Source organism: Papio anubis, chromosome 2, assembly GCF_008728515.1.
Source record: "Papio anubis isolate 15944 chromosome 2, Panubis1.0, whole genome shotgun sequence".
Lineage (NCBI taxonomy): Eukaryota > Metazoa > Chordata > Mammalia > Primates > Cercopithecidae > Papio > Papio anubis.
The window spans coordinates 34,394,640-34,407,801 of NC_044977.1; the positions used below are offsets into that span (position 1 = coordinate 34,394,640).

Here is a 13,162-nt window from a genome sequence, read left to right on the forward strand (position 1 = left end):
TTGCAAATTAAATCCTAGTTATAAAAACAAGTTTCAGACATTTGTCACAAATGGCACCTTTTACTTGACTCTTTCATAACACTATCTAGCCACGGTCTATAGGAAATTGGGGCTACCATACTCCCATATAGGTTGCGATATTATAGGCAGAATATGACGTGGAGAAAGACAGAGAGAGACAGACTTGAGTTTGAATCCCAGGTTTTCCATTTATTCACAATAAAGCTTTAGGCATATCACTTAAACGGTTCTGAAACCTCATTTTCATCATCTGTGGAATAAAGAATAAAACCATCTATTTTGCAGGAACATTGTGAGGATTGGAGACATCCCAGCACAAAGTCCCCCTCATAAAAAGGGGGCATTAAATATTAATTATTATATGTTTAAGAAGGCTATTTGTATGTGACTTTCTCTTATATAAATGATACATAAATCTGGGAGTAACAGAAGATGTGAGGTACTTTTTATGCTGTTTTAATCAAAGACAAACTTTTTGGTGATCACATGTGTTCCATGTAAAAGTGGAAATAAAAGCATATCACAGTGTAACATTTTCAGTGGACGATTTTAAAGCACTTAATAACCCTTGACTTTTTGTGATTGCTGCATCCTCATTTAACAGTTGGGCAAAATGGGGTTCAGGGATACATCCTCCAAATTAATAATAATAATAAAGAAATCACCAGCAGGGGTTAGTAGAATGCTTGTTTTCAACATGTAAATCCCACAGTGTCCAGCTAAGGAATAATTGCTGCAAGGTCACAGATACAAAGGGCCACACTTTCCCCAAAGCTCTTCGAGATTATTCACTGAGGTCAAAACATTAGGTAATGCTGTGTACATCTGCTGAGATAACAAGGGTGAGTCAGGGTTAGGTCACGGTTTCAGGTTAGAGGGGTGGGGTGAAGAGCGGCTTTCAGATCAAATGATGAGAGTAGTTTAATTTAAGCAAAGAACAAGCCATACAGTATTTTAAGTAAGAGGGGAAAAAGGGGGGTGCAACTACAGCCAAGAGAAGGTGGGTGGGAATACAGACCCTGTGGGGCTCAAATGGGTAACTGTGGCTCAAAGAGGAAACCCACCCACGTTCACACACACTGAGAAGTGAACAAAAAGCCCAGGGTGCAGCATAAATCCTGCTATCCCAATAACACACACAGATGTTCCACCATTGTTTTCTTTTATGCACATTTTAATTAAGAGATCAGAATCAAGCATTACAATGTTATTAAATGGCTTGTTTACATTTTTGCTATATGTCATTTATAATGCATTTTCTAAATGTGTGTATATCTATTCAGAAGGAATATCTGGAATTTTTATATCAGTGCTACAGTTGTCCCACTAACTCACAACCATTTTTGCTAACCAAATACGTGTCAGAAATCCTTTTCAGTTTAAGCTATGGGACAGGAGCTCTCATTCTTTAATTCTCAGTCAAGCAATTCCCTATCCCCAATCACACCTCCTTTAAGCATGACGAAGTCCACCACAGTACTTCAAGACAATAGGAAGGCCAGGTACACTGGCAACCTTTCTGATTTTTCACAAGAGTCCCAATTTCAAATATTCTCCCGTTGTCCTCACAAGAAAACAGTCTTCATATACATGCCAGACCCTTTCCCTAGAGCAGTTTTGAAAATGTCAGGAACTTGAAGCTACCACATGAAGGACCCTGACCTATGAATGTCCCCTGGAGGGGACACAGTGGAAGATGTGGGAACTAGTAGATTTTTTTTTTCCTCCCCACAATCCATCTCCTATTTGCAGTCTACAACTTATCCCTATTTGCCTGGGCAGGAATTTGAGTTCTCTACATTATTCTGGAGTTAAAACAAGTATGCCTTTCCCGTCTCTCAGATTCCACAGATATCAAGACTAATGCACGCAATCCACCTGCACATGTGGATCACAGGTATCCTGTAGTTTGCCTGCATCATATAACTTAATTACTTTTAACCACAGGGCATTGTCCTAGAAGCCCACTATTTATATGGTACTTTATCAATCATAGTTCTTGGAATTGTAAAGTCTCAGAAAGCAGGAATCACATCTCCTCCATGTTCAGTTAAACGCCTAATGCATTGTGAGTGTTCAGTTAGGACAAGTAAGAGAGGTAAAGTTTTTTTCTTTCTATTTGTTTGTTATCCAGGATAAGTAGAATGCTTGTACAGAACATGCATAAGAAAGAAACGCAATCTAATCTCACTGTCAATTTATATTCTGTAAACGGTCTCATTTGCAGCATAAATGTCTACAAAAATGTTTCGGTTACTCTAAGTGTAAACCTTAAGGTAAGAGTTAAATTAAGTCCACTACAACTGGTGGACCAGAAAGGACTCAGAGAAAAGCAACAGCATGGCTTTGAATCGAGTCACTTTTGGAAGAAAACTTTAAGATGTTACCACCGAAAAAATAAAACTGGCAAAATGCTCTGGAGGGCATCTTAGCAATACACATCAAAAACTTAAAAATATATGAAGACTGTTGACCCAGAAATCTCAACTGTAGGAATGTATCTAAAGGAAATATTCAAAGATCTACACAAAGATTTAGAAGCAAGAATATTTATCATGGCATTATTCATAATTGTGAAAGACTGGTAACCTTGTCTGACAATAGAGAGTTGATTAAATAAATGATAGTACATTCCTAGACTTAAATACTATGCAGTTTAAGAAATCATATTTTATATACCACTTAATTATATGAAGAAATAGTTTTGGAATATTGTTAAGTGAAAAGGCATATAACCAACAATATATGTACAGGAAAATACATTGTTTAAGCAAATATTGCTAAGTTAAATATTGTTAACTTAAATATTGTTCAAGAAGTGATAGTTGTGCACACGCAAGGTGGAAAAAGACCAGAAAACACTAGAAGTGCTTGTTTCTGGGTAGAGAAATTATAAATAATTTTTGTTTATTTGAGCTTTTCCATAATAAAAGCACATTTATTTTATAGTAAAATATTACTTAAAATATTCATCTATACCAACCTTCCTTCTCTAAAGGCCTAAAAGTGACTCTCTGTAGGCACTTTTTTGTCTCTAGAAGTCTTCCTTCTCCTGTTTTTATAGATGTATGTGTTGCATTCTAAAATCTTAAGTATTTGGGACTATGTAGTTATAAAAGATACCCTACCTCTTACACAAATACAAAATCTTATTAGCTCTGTGGTTTTAATCTTAGGTTCCTCCATAGAAAAAATACCAATTTCTCTTTAAGTCCTATATTTTGCTTTCAATTCAGCCTCCATAGTATTAATTAGCTACATTATTTAGGCCTGCAGCATAACACTTTCATGGTACTTCTCATTCTCACAGTTCTTTGTAAGAGACACCACCCCTCTCATGGTTCTTACTCATCCCTACACCCACACTTGACCATAGGTAATTGCCTTAAAAGGCCAAGGTAGTTCCAAGTTATAAAACAGGGAAAGGCTGTTTATTAGTACTAAGGGAAAATTTAGGCAGAATTGTGGAGAAAATCCAAGCCGTAATACTTAACAGTGAACTGGAGTAAAGATCCAGGAGCTCCTGGTGCAGGGAGAGACAACTCTACCTATCAATCCAGTACATGCTACTCACATAGGACTATTAATTCTAGTAAATCACCACAGCTTTAGGAGGGGCAAATTGTTCTGGAACAGGCTCCCTGTGGAAAATACAAGTGCTAAAGCCTTTCCATAGCCTATAGTCAGGACTTCCAGAAGTAATATCCAGGCATCTTCATTTTAAGCTCCAAATGTGATTCCGAAGTATACTAGAGGTGAGAACCAATGGGCTACTGGGGAAGTTCAAATCCCTTAGCTCTAGCCAACTTTTATAAACTCATCTCCCTTAACGTCACAAACACATACACTCTGCTCATGCTAGGCCAGTGTCCTTATTCTCTAACCTTGCTCCGTCATAAAGAGAAAGCTAGTTTATGTCTTTGTACAATCTACTTATGACTTTATATCTTGAAAACTCTGACTGCTCCTTACTACCTATTCAAATGTTCACTAATTCCAACAATGGGTTAGAGTTTCACTTCCCTACTAATTCACACTGATTTTTCCCCACGTTAAACTACAGAATCTGTGTCTTCCCTTACTTCTACTGTTATATCATTATGAAACAATAATTTATGTTTGTCTTACATCTCAATATGATCATAAACCATACGTGTCCTTAGAAAGTGTTCATATGGTTTTGCTGGTACCTCTTTGCAAGGTATATCAGGTAATTAAAAAAAAATAGCAGAGTGAATTGACAGCAGTACTTGCATGTTCATCATCAAATAATATGGAACATGTATATTTGTCTCCAAAAATTCTCAGAGTTCATTCCTCATACCCTGTAGGCTTATGCTGTAAAGAAAATACATATGCAGAAATAAAAACAGAGTTTGAATCTCCAGTCCTAATCCTTCCTGTGAAGTCCTGTCTCATGTACCTAACTGCCTACTACATCTCTTTATTTGGAAAAGAATTTCAAATTCAACATGCTCCAATACTAACTCATAATTATCTCTTTCCCAAATCTGCTCATGTCTCCGAATCCCCTATAGCTCCCAACTCCATGGGATATGGCCATTTATCCAGTGACTGAGGTGAAACACCTGAAATTCATCACACCTCATGTCTCTCTCATGTAAAACCACATTGAGACCCTCAGCAGCTTTTGTCAGCCCTATCTTCAAGTTATGCACAGTTGAACCACTTTTCATTCCCTCCTGACTGCCATTGCCCTTCGCATAACTGGGCTACTACAATAACTACTACATGCTCTTCCTCTATCACCCTGGCCCTGTTAGACTGTTCTCCACAGTGTAGCCCTGGAACTCTTTTAATACGTAAATGAGATCATACATGCTTAAAAAAATCCTCTATAACTTTCTGTCAGTCTTTACCATGGCCTACGTGAGCTGGTCCCTACTTATCTACATGATCATTCTGACTTAGGTCCACCTGAGCCACACATTTCTTCTTGCTCTTCCTGGAAAATTCCAAGTTGTTCTTACTTCAAAGTCTTTATAATATCCATCCCCTTTCCCTAAAATGTACTTCCTGCTCATCACCACATGCTTAGGTTCTTCTCATTATTTAAATATTTGCTCAAATATCTTCTGCTCAGTGAGACCTTTCCTACCTACCCTATTTCAAATAACACTTTCTAAATTATATATCCCTATTTTCTACCTCCTTATTATGCATTATTTTCTTCCTAGATCTGATCATTATTTAAAATGATATTTTTTGTTTACATAATTATTGGTTGTCTCTCCTTCCACTATAAAACAAGTTTCATAGGAAACTTTGTTTAATTTCTCACTATATTCCCAGTAATTAGAACAATGTCTGAAACATTATAGGTGCTTGATAGCTATTAAATGACTGAATGAATAAGTAGATGAATAAAGTGTTCCAGTACTTATAAATCTCATCCCAGTCACATAAACTTTAAATAGAAAATCTTTATTCTGCATGGTGCAGCGGCTCCTCTGGATTGTCCCAGAGGCCTCTATTCTTTCCATCTGACTGCACAGGCCAGTCTGGGAAACCACCTACATGCAATAGCTCACATCTTATAATACACTTCTTGGGAGGAGTAAGTCAAATTAGATAGTTAACTAAAAATGATATCGCTGAGTTTATAAAGGAGATGTTTTCCCAGCCCAACTGGTCCTGGTAGGTTAGACTGGTATCAAATGCTGACATAGCAATCTTGTACTTGATGAACTGTCAATCTGGAGAGGAGTGAGCTATACTTTTATACTATTCATTTTGTGAAAATTCCAAGTATAGTTCATCTTTGTACCCACAATGTTAAGAACATTGCTGAGCAGACAGTAGAGCTTCAATAAATGTTTATTCAACAGACGAACAAACTAATCCATGAAGTAAACAACATTCTAAGTGCTACTCTTCTATGTCTAAGCTTTGATGACATATGCTATATAAAATTCATTCTTGCAATTTTCCTTCATAGATTAGATTGAAAAACTCATTGTGAAGGACCATGTCTTATCCATCTTGTATCCCAAGTTCTTAGTACGGTGCTGGATGTAAAAGGAAGAAAAACTCCAAAGAAAAGGATAGAGAAGTTAGAAGTCCTGGCAGCAATCAGTGAGTATTAAAGAATGCCGGTCTGATGTGATTATCAGATGTTAGGTGATGAAAATCATGCCAGCTAACATATGGATTTCTACGCTGTTTCTGTGTAAGACTACAGGGGATCAGAGTTGAAGGTGATTATTTACTATGAAACTGCTACTTTCCAGAGTTACATGATCAAAGTGCTAGAAACTTAATGCATGAAAATCTACACTTCTTTACTCAACCTCTCTTATAGTTATATAAAATTCCTTAGCAAATTAATGCTATAAAAAAGAGTTCAGGCCAGGTGCGGTGGCTCACACCTGTAATCCCAGCACCTTGGGAGGCTGAGGCGGGCTGATTACCTGAGGTCGGGAGTTCGAGACCAGCCTGACCAACATAGAGAAACCTCGTCTCTACCAAAAATTCAAAAAAATCAGCCGAGTGTGGTGGCACATGCCTGTAATCCCAGCTACTCGGGAAGCTGAGGCAGGAGAATCCCTTGAAGCCAGGAGGCAGAGGCTGCGGTGAGCTGAGATCACGCCATTGCACTCCAGCCTGAGCAATAAGAGTGAAACTCCATCTCAAGAAAAAAAAAAAAAAAGAGTTCAGTTTGTTCACTAAAGGGCTCAATTTGTTCACTAAATAAAATGATACAACAGTTTGTTCATGAAATCAAAGCCTTTTCAAATAAATATAAGAAGCAACAGAGATGACAAAATATATAATGTAACTATTAAATCAATATGCCTTGCAAGTATCCATCATGGTTATAGTACTAATTGCCTTGGTTTGTCCAAGACTGAGGATGGATGTGAGCTTTTCCGTGTTCAAACAGAGAAAGCTCCAGGCTAGTCAGGACAAGTTGGTCACCCTAATAATGGTATAACCTGCTAAGCTGAATATCAGTTATTCCGATTTATTTATATGTCAGATCTATAGGTACGTGTAGAATATATCATAGATAACTAGGTATTACTAGCTTATAAGATGATTAAGAATTAGTCTGTACTAGTATACCATATGAAGTGCAAATCCCTTGTTTTATTTTCTCTTCATTTCCCCTCCCAATGTTGGACTTCTTATGTTTTTAAATTGTACACTTATATTGATTTTATTATAGTCAAATACATTAATTTGGGGTGTTAGGACAATTTCTTTTCCTTCAGAAGAAAAGGGAAAGTGAGTAGCAGCAATGGAAATGGGTCTCAATTGACGCACGAGCTCATCTGTTTTTCACAACCCCAAGTGTGGTAATTCCCCGCAGAATTAAAATTTCCTAACACAGAAATTAAAATTTTCCTCACTGAAAATGCCGGCTTTTTACATATTCCAAAACTGAACACATGAAGATTGAACTGCAAAAGTAAGGCAAGATCTACAGAACTATCCCAGCCCTAATTCTGCCTAGATATTTATTATAAGACAAACAGACAGTCCCCTGTGGTCTCCTTACGGTCCTGATGGCCCCCTCAAAGCGTCACCTGGCTTTAAGAGAACTTCAAAATAGTAATTGGTCTTTGGGCACAGAAGAGCCATTGGAATCTGGATTAGAGTCTGAAAAATACTGCATTTTCCAAAGAGATTACAATGCCAGGCTTTGAACACTGAAGGGTAATATCTGCTTTCTAAGTATCTCTGGTCAGTCTCAGTAACTAGACCTACTTTTGAGGCTCCATTTCTGTCTTTTAAATTTAATGATAAAAAAGAAATATCTAAATTTATAATATACGTGAAACAGTGAAATTAGGAGAAAAATTCTATTTGATGTGTGTCTATTTTTTTAAGCTCCCATGACTAAAAAGATCAACAGTTACCTACATTTGTAATATTTATGCCTCCCAGACTCGGTGTAATGAGTTTCATCGCTGATCGAATTTTTATAACTGACTTTCACTTACCTGTGAAATAGGTAATAGGAAGCCTTGGTAGGTGTTTTCCCTAAAGAATCAGATGCAAAAGTTAGACCTACTGCAAAGAATAAAGAGAAAAAAATGTCACTCTAATATACTACTACTGTATTCCTCTGCTTTTTGCAGGAAAGGAAAGCTATCATCCTAGACAGAAATACTGAAATAAGTGAAGTACAGACGAGTGATTGATCAAAATCTGAAAATCATAGTCTTCAGCTTTCTCTTCCATGAAACCATGGTGTGTCCTCTTAACTTTGGCCAAGTGCTCCGCTAAGATAATTCTTCCATGAGATGAACATGTTTCAGAGCAAAACCTTATTTTAACTGATGGTTTTAAAAAGCCCAACTCTACATTCTGCTCAAGGCTTTGGTTACGTAGGTAAGCCAAAACAGAGGAGACATGACTTCCTCCATTAAACTGGCTGGAGCCCAGGTTACACTAATTCAGCCTAAATAGAAAACCTCTGCTTTTCAATCCCTTTGTTCTCTTGGATGTCACAGCTTCCTGCTCTATTCGCTTCCTTTTATAGTCTTCTCTCACCAAGCATTTCAGGAAAAAAAAAAAAAAAAAAGCTAAATAAAGATCACAGCCTGTTCCATTGTGTCCCCTTCTTCTTCATCATCTTCTTTTCCATTTGTGCAATGTTGTGGCACCTATTAACTACCAATGTTTTCAGAATGACATTATACAAGGTGCAGGCTGTACCACTGTGCCCTAAAAATATCAACAACTGCATTAGTCTCACAATAATTAATGGCAGGCATTATGCAAATGACAACTTTTTCGCTGCAAAATAATGACATTTCTTCATTTTGAGCAGAGTTATGCAAAACAATGAATTTAGGATGATAAATCACACAGGAGAATTAAGAAAGCCATAACGTTCCTGCCCAGGCAGGCAGAAAGATAGACAGACCAACAATTTAGAAGACATTGTTTGTTCTCACACCACTATAAAAAATCATAGCCAGTCGGCCATTAATGTGTGTAGGTTTTTTTCCTTCTCCCCTTTAGGCAACAATGCATAAGGGGATGCTAAATTCTAGCAATTGGATCATTACAAGTCACAAGCAAATTTTTCTTTATTAACCTTAATAAGTCATTCACTCAGAGACTATAGTCATCAAGCAAATAAAAAGTATCACATGCCATTCTGCTACACATTAACTAATTCCTTATGCAAACATCACAACATATAGCAATTACTGCCGCTCAAAAAAACAAAGTCATTTTCAATTTATTTTATTGCTTTTATACTTGGCCATTTCCTGTAGCACATTATCGTTTCTTTCCATAACAACCCGAGGTGGAATGAAGAAGAATTTCAGTAGCAATGAGCCCCTTCCTCTAGCCACCTTTGTCATACCTTTTTCCCCTCCTGGGGGCTTTTAAGGAAGGTTAGGGATAAGGTATGTGTGTGCTCCTTGACAGGAAATGTCCATCAAGCTCTGAGAGAAATGGTATATTCAGCTCCTATTCTTGCAGCACAGAGTGTGGGGTAGGCAGAAAGATCCAAGTCTGTCTCCCACATTTGCTACCATAACACTGGCAGCTTTCCTTTATTCAGTAAAACAAGGTAAAAGTGCAGGCTTAGAGCTGTCCCTAACAGGTGAACATTAAAGTCAATATATGCAATGTTGACCTGGATATAGTAATGGTTAATGAGAATTATTAGGCTAGTTCGTCTTGCTTCATTCAGCACATAACTTGTCCCTTCCAGAATGCTGAATGAAGAGCAATAATAAATACTGAACACTACCCCCCAACATGCACAATATTAAATAAGATCTTTGTGTGTGTGTGTATGTTTTTAATTCTATAACATCCTTTATCCAAGACTCCCAGGATGTGAAACAAATGCTAAACAAACCTTACGCATTGCTAGCAGATTCTTTTAGCCCATTTTACAGACTGACAAATGGGTTCTGAGCAACTAGAGGCTTTACACAAAGTTGGACTGGAACAGGTCAGACTATCTTTCTAATGTTCTAACCTCTGAGGCCCGTGGCCTCTTTCTCATAATCATGAGCATTCTTTCCTGCTGATAATTATGCTGTAAACACCCAGTACATGTCCCTTTTCACACAATAGGATGATAATCTCTCTCTGTTCTCCTAAATCCACAATCCATTTCCCCCTTTTTAAGGTAGAACATTTCCAAAATACACACGGGAAAAGCTCCCTTTTCAGTTTCTGCTCCTGAAGGTAATAACATTTTGCAGTTCTCCTTAAATAAAATCCAGCCCATGCTGGATCAATAAGAATGATGCCCATTTCCCTAATGGCAGCCGATTGCCATTTGCTATTCAAATCAGACTAGATAAATTACAGTACATGCCAGGGAACAGGCCAGTGAATTAAGACAGGCCTCCAGAGGACCAGCGATATTATTAATCTTTTAAGACACTATCATATTTCTTCTTGACAGTGTGCGTAGACTCACAGACACACTGCACCCAGATTGAAATATCAGCTGCTGAAAAAAATCAATAGTGTTAGAAACACAATAATTTTTGGTCTGCAGGGCCTACAATAAGCAACACTTGTACCCCTCCTGTGCCATCTCTTCTCCCACTTGCCATTTGCCATATTCGTCTCCTACCTTTTTGCTCTTCCCTTTTCATTCTCTGGCTTTAAAAGCTTGTAAGTCCAAATGACAAGATATTATGAAGAGGTTTCCACTGCTAACATTGCCCATTGTGGTTACAGAGTTGATTTTTCATGGGTTGTTTGAAATGCAATTTTACTAGTCTGGCAAAATGTTTTGGCGTGGGATTGTTTTTCCTATGAACTTAATATAGATCTTCAACTCTTGTGCACTTGATTCTGTAATACAAAGAAATGCAAATATTTAAAGTGGTGGCCATACCTGAAAGTTCTGAGGAAAGTGGAATGGACAGAAAGGAAAGTAATGGAAACCTGGCCCAGAGATGAAAAAAAGTGTGTGTGTGTGTTGGGGGGGGTATTCACTGAAGATCCAGGAGAATAAACAAAACAAAACAAAAGGCTATAGGGGAGGTGTATGTAGAGCAGAACATGGTAGGAAGAATATTCTACTTAGATTCTGAAAACTTGTGGTTGACCTCTGCCTCTGCTGCCTGCACACTGTGTAATTTCGCCAGTTACTTACCCTTGAAGAGCCTTGGTTTCCTTTTCTGCTAAAATAAAACAATATAACCACCTACCTCATAGCATTCTTGTGAGGGTTAACTAACAAGATGTGTGTGTTTTCTAAATAATAAAATGGTGAATGATATAAACTTATTTCTACTAGAGAGAGGTTTATGAAATGTGTCTGCTTTTTTCTTTTTTCATAGATACAGAATACCATAAAGGAACTTTAGATGTTAACAATAAATAAGCAAACTGATAGCCACAGAAAGGTTATTTAGGTTCACATTACCAGTAGCTAGTAGAACTTTAAGTAGACCAAGATCTGTTGGATCTGAGCCAGTCCCTTTTACATTTTACCAGATAGATTTTGCCTTTTCCATGTCTCTTTCTACTAGAGATTTGAGGCTTTGATTCTTGTCCATGTTGCTTTTCCACTGGGGAGTCAGATAAACAAAATGCCAAATAAGAAAACAAAAACAAAAACAGAAACAAAACCTACCATATTTGTGTATATTTATATGCGATTCTTTTGATCCCAAGTCTCTCTCCAGTTTACCCCCATTTTGATTCTTCCTTTCATAACAAACTTTATTAGAAAAATTGTCCATATTAGTTATTACCATATCTTCACTTTCTATTCTTTTCTCAACTTACTCCAATCAGGCTTTTATTCGTTCCACTCTACCATATCTACTGTTGCCAAATGCAATGGTCTCATTTTAATTTTCATCTGACTCAACTTCTTGGCAACAATTTAACACAGATAACCACTTCTTTTCCTTCTTGAAACTGTAATATCTTTTGGGATACCCCTCTTTTCAATTTTCTCTACTATTTTACAGGGCACTTAAGCCTATTTAAGTCTCATCAAATTTGAAATCTGTTACTAGTAATTCATTCTTATTTCTGAATTGGGATAAACACAGTATATTTGGAAAAACAATGGACTCTCAGAAGGTGCTTGTGAGATATCCAGGTTTTGATGGTCTTATTTTGTGACTTTGATATACAAAAAAGAGTAGAAAATTTTATTCTTGGTTTGGCTTGAAGCTTTTTTATTCCACATATCTCATGGCAAAATTTATTAACTACTTTTGAAAATTCATAAGTGATCATTTACCTAGATCCACTTAATCACTCCACCCAGTTTCTTCAAACAATTGTTCTTTGAGGTCTACATGGAAAGAAGTAAATACGAAATCCATTTCCAAGTGAGTTAAAGTAACCTGAATATGTTTTCTGTGTTAGGTTGCTCCCCTTACCCACAGCAAAAGCATGAAGACTTCCTTTAAGAATACAAGACATATTCTAGGTCTACCAGTTACTACCACTCTGTCTTCTGATGTCAGATGGAGCTAACGTTCACTTTCATCCCAAGAGAAAAAACAGTCATTCCTGACTTACAAACATGAGTGGAGGGAAGTACCTGAACACAGGGATTGCTTTCCTCACATCTGGCTCTAAGATACAACCATACTGTAACATATAAAAAAGTCACTGACATGAGAAAATATTGCAAGATATTAAAAGGATAATCAAAGCCAAAAAATATCCAAACCCACTTTTGGAGAGAATCCCAATAACTTCTTTTGAATGTGATAATAAAAATAATATGAATAAAGATCATTTTCTTAAGAAAAAAAAAAGAATGTTTCTATCACTTGCCTGCTACTTGCCACTTAGGAGTAGACTCTGGCTCCCTTTTCTGCTTAAATTCTTCCACAGAGTCAGCTTGCCAGACTCTTAACCAAGGTTTTTCTTTTATCTAGACTATAACAAATATTCCATTTTGGGTCATGAGAACATAGCAGCAAAATTCCCAGAGTTAATACTTTAATTATATACATATGTATTTATTATTTTGTATGTGTGTGAGCTGTTCCACCAAGTTAAACTTTAACCATATTAATCCAGGAAAAAAATCCCTGATTATCAACTAACAATTTTGTAAACAGTTATCTCACAGGTTAAATATTAACTCGAAAAATTTAACTCAAAACTCCACACAAGCAGAAGGAGCCAAAAGGCCAGGAAGAAGGAGTAAAGA

General features: G+C 36.9%; 1 protein-coding gene across 28 annotated transcripts in view; it reads right to left on the reverse strand.

The window, feature by feature from the left end:
- The window catches only part of ZBTB20 (zinc finger and BTB domain containing 20), an 816,756-nt gene that overhangs the window by 380,313 nt on the left and 423,281 nt on the right, over positions 1 to 13,162 (reverse strand). For 4 of the 28 annotated variants that reach the window (XM_021932981.2, XM_021932997.2, XM_021932899.2 and 1 more), the window contains one exon: positions 7,989 to 8,028. The exons of the other annotated variants lie outside the window; for them this stretch is intronic. The gene's annotated coding sequence lies outside the window, so the exon portion shown is untranslated. The remainder of the gene's footprint in view (positions 1 to 7,988; positions 8,029 to 13,162) is intronic. 28 annotated transcript variants of the gene reach the window in all.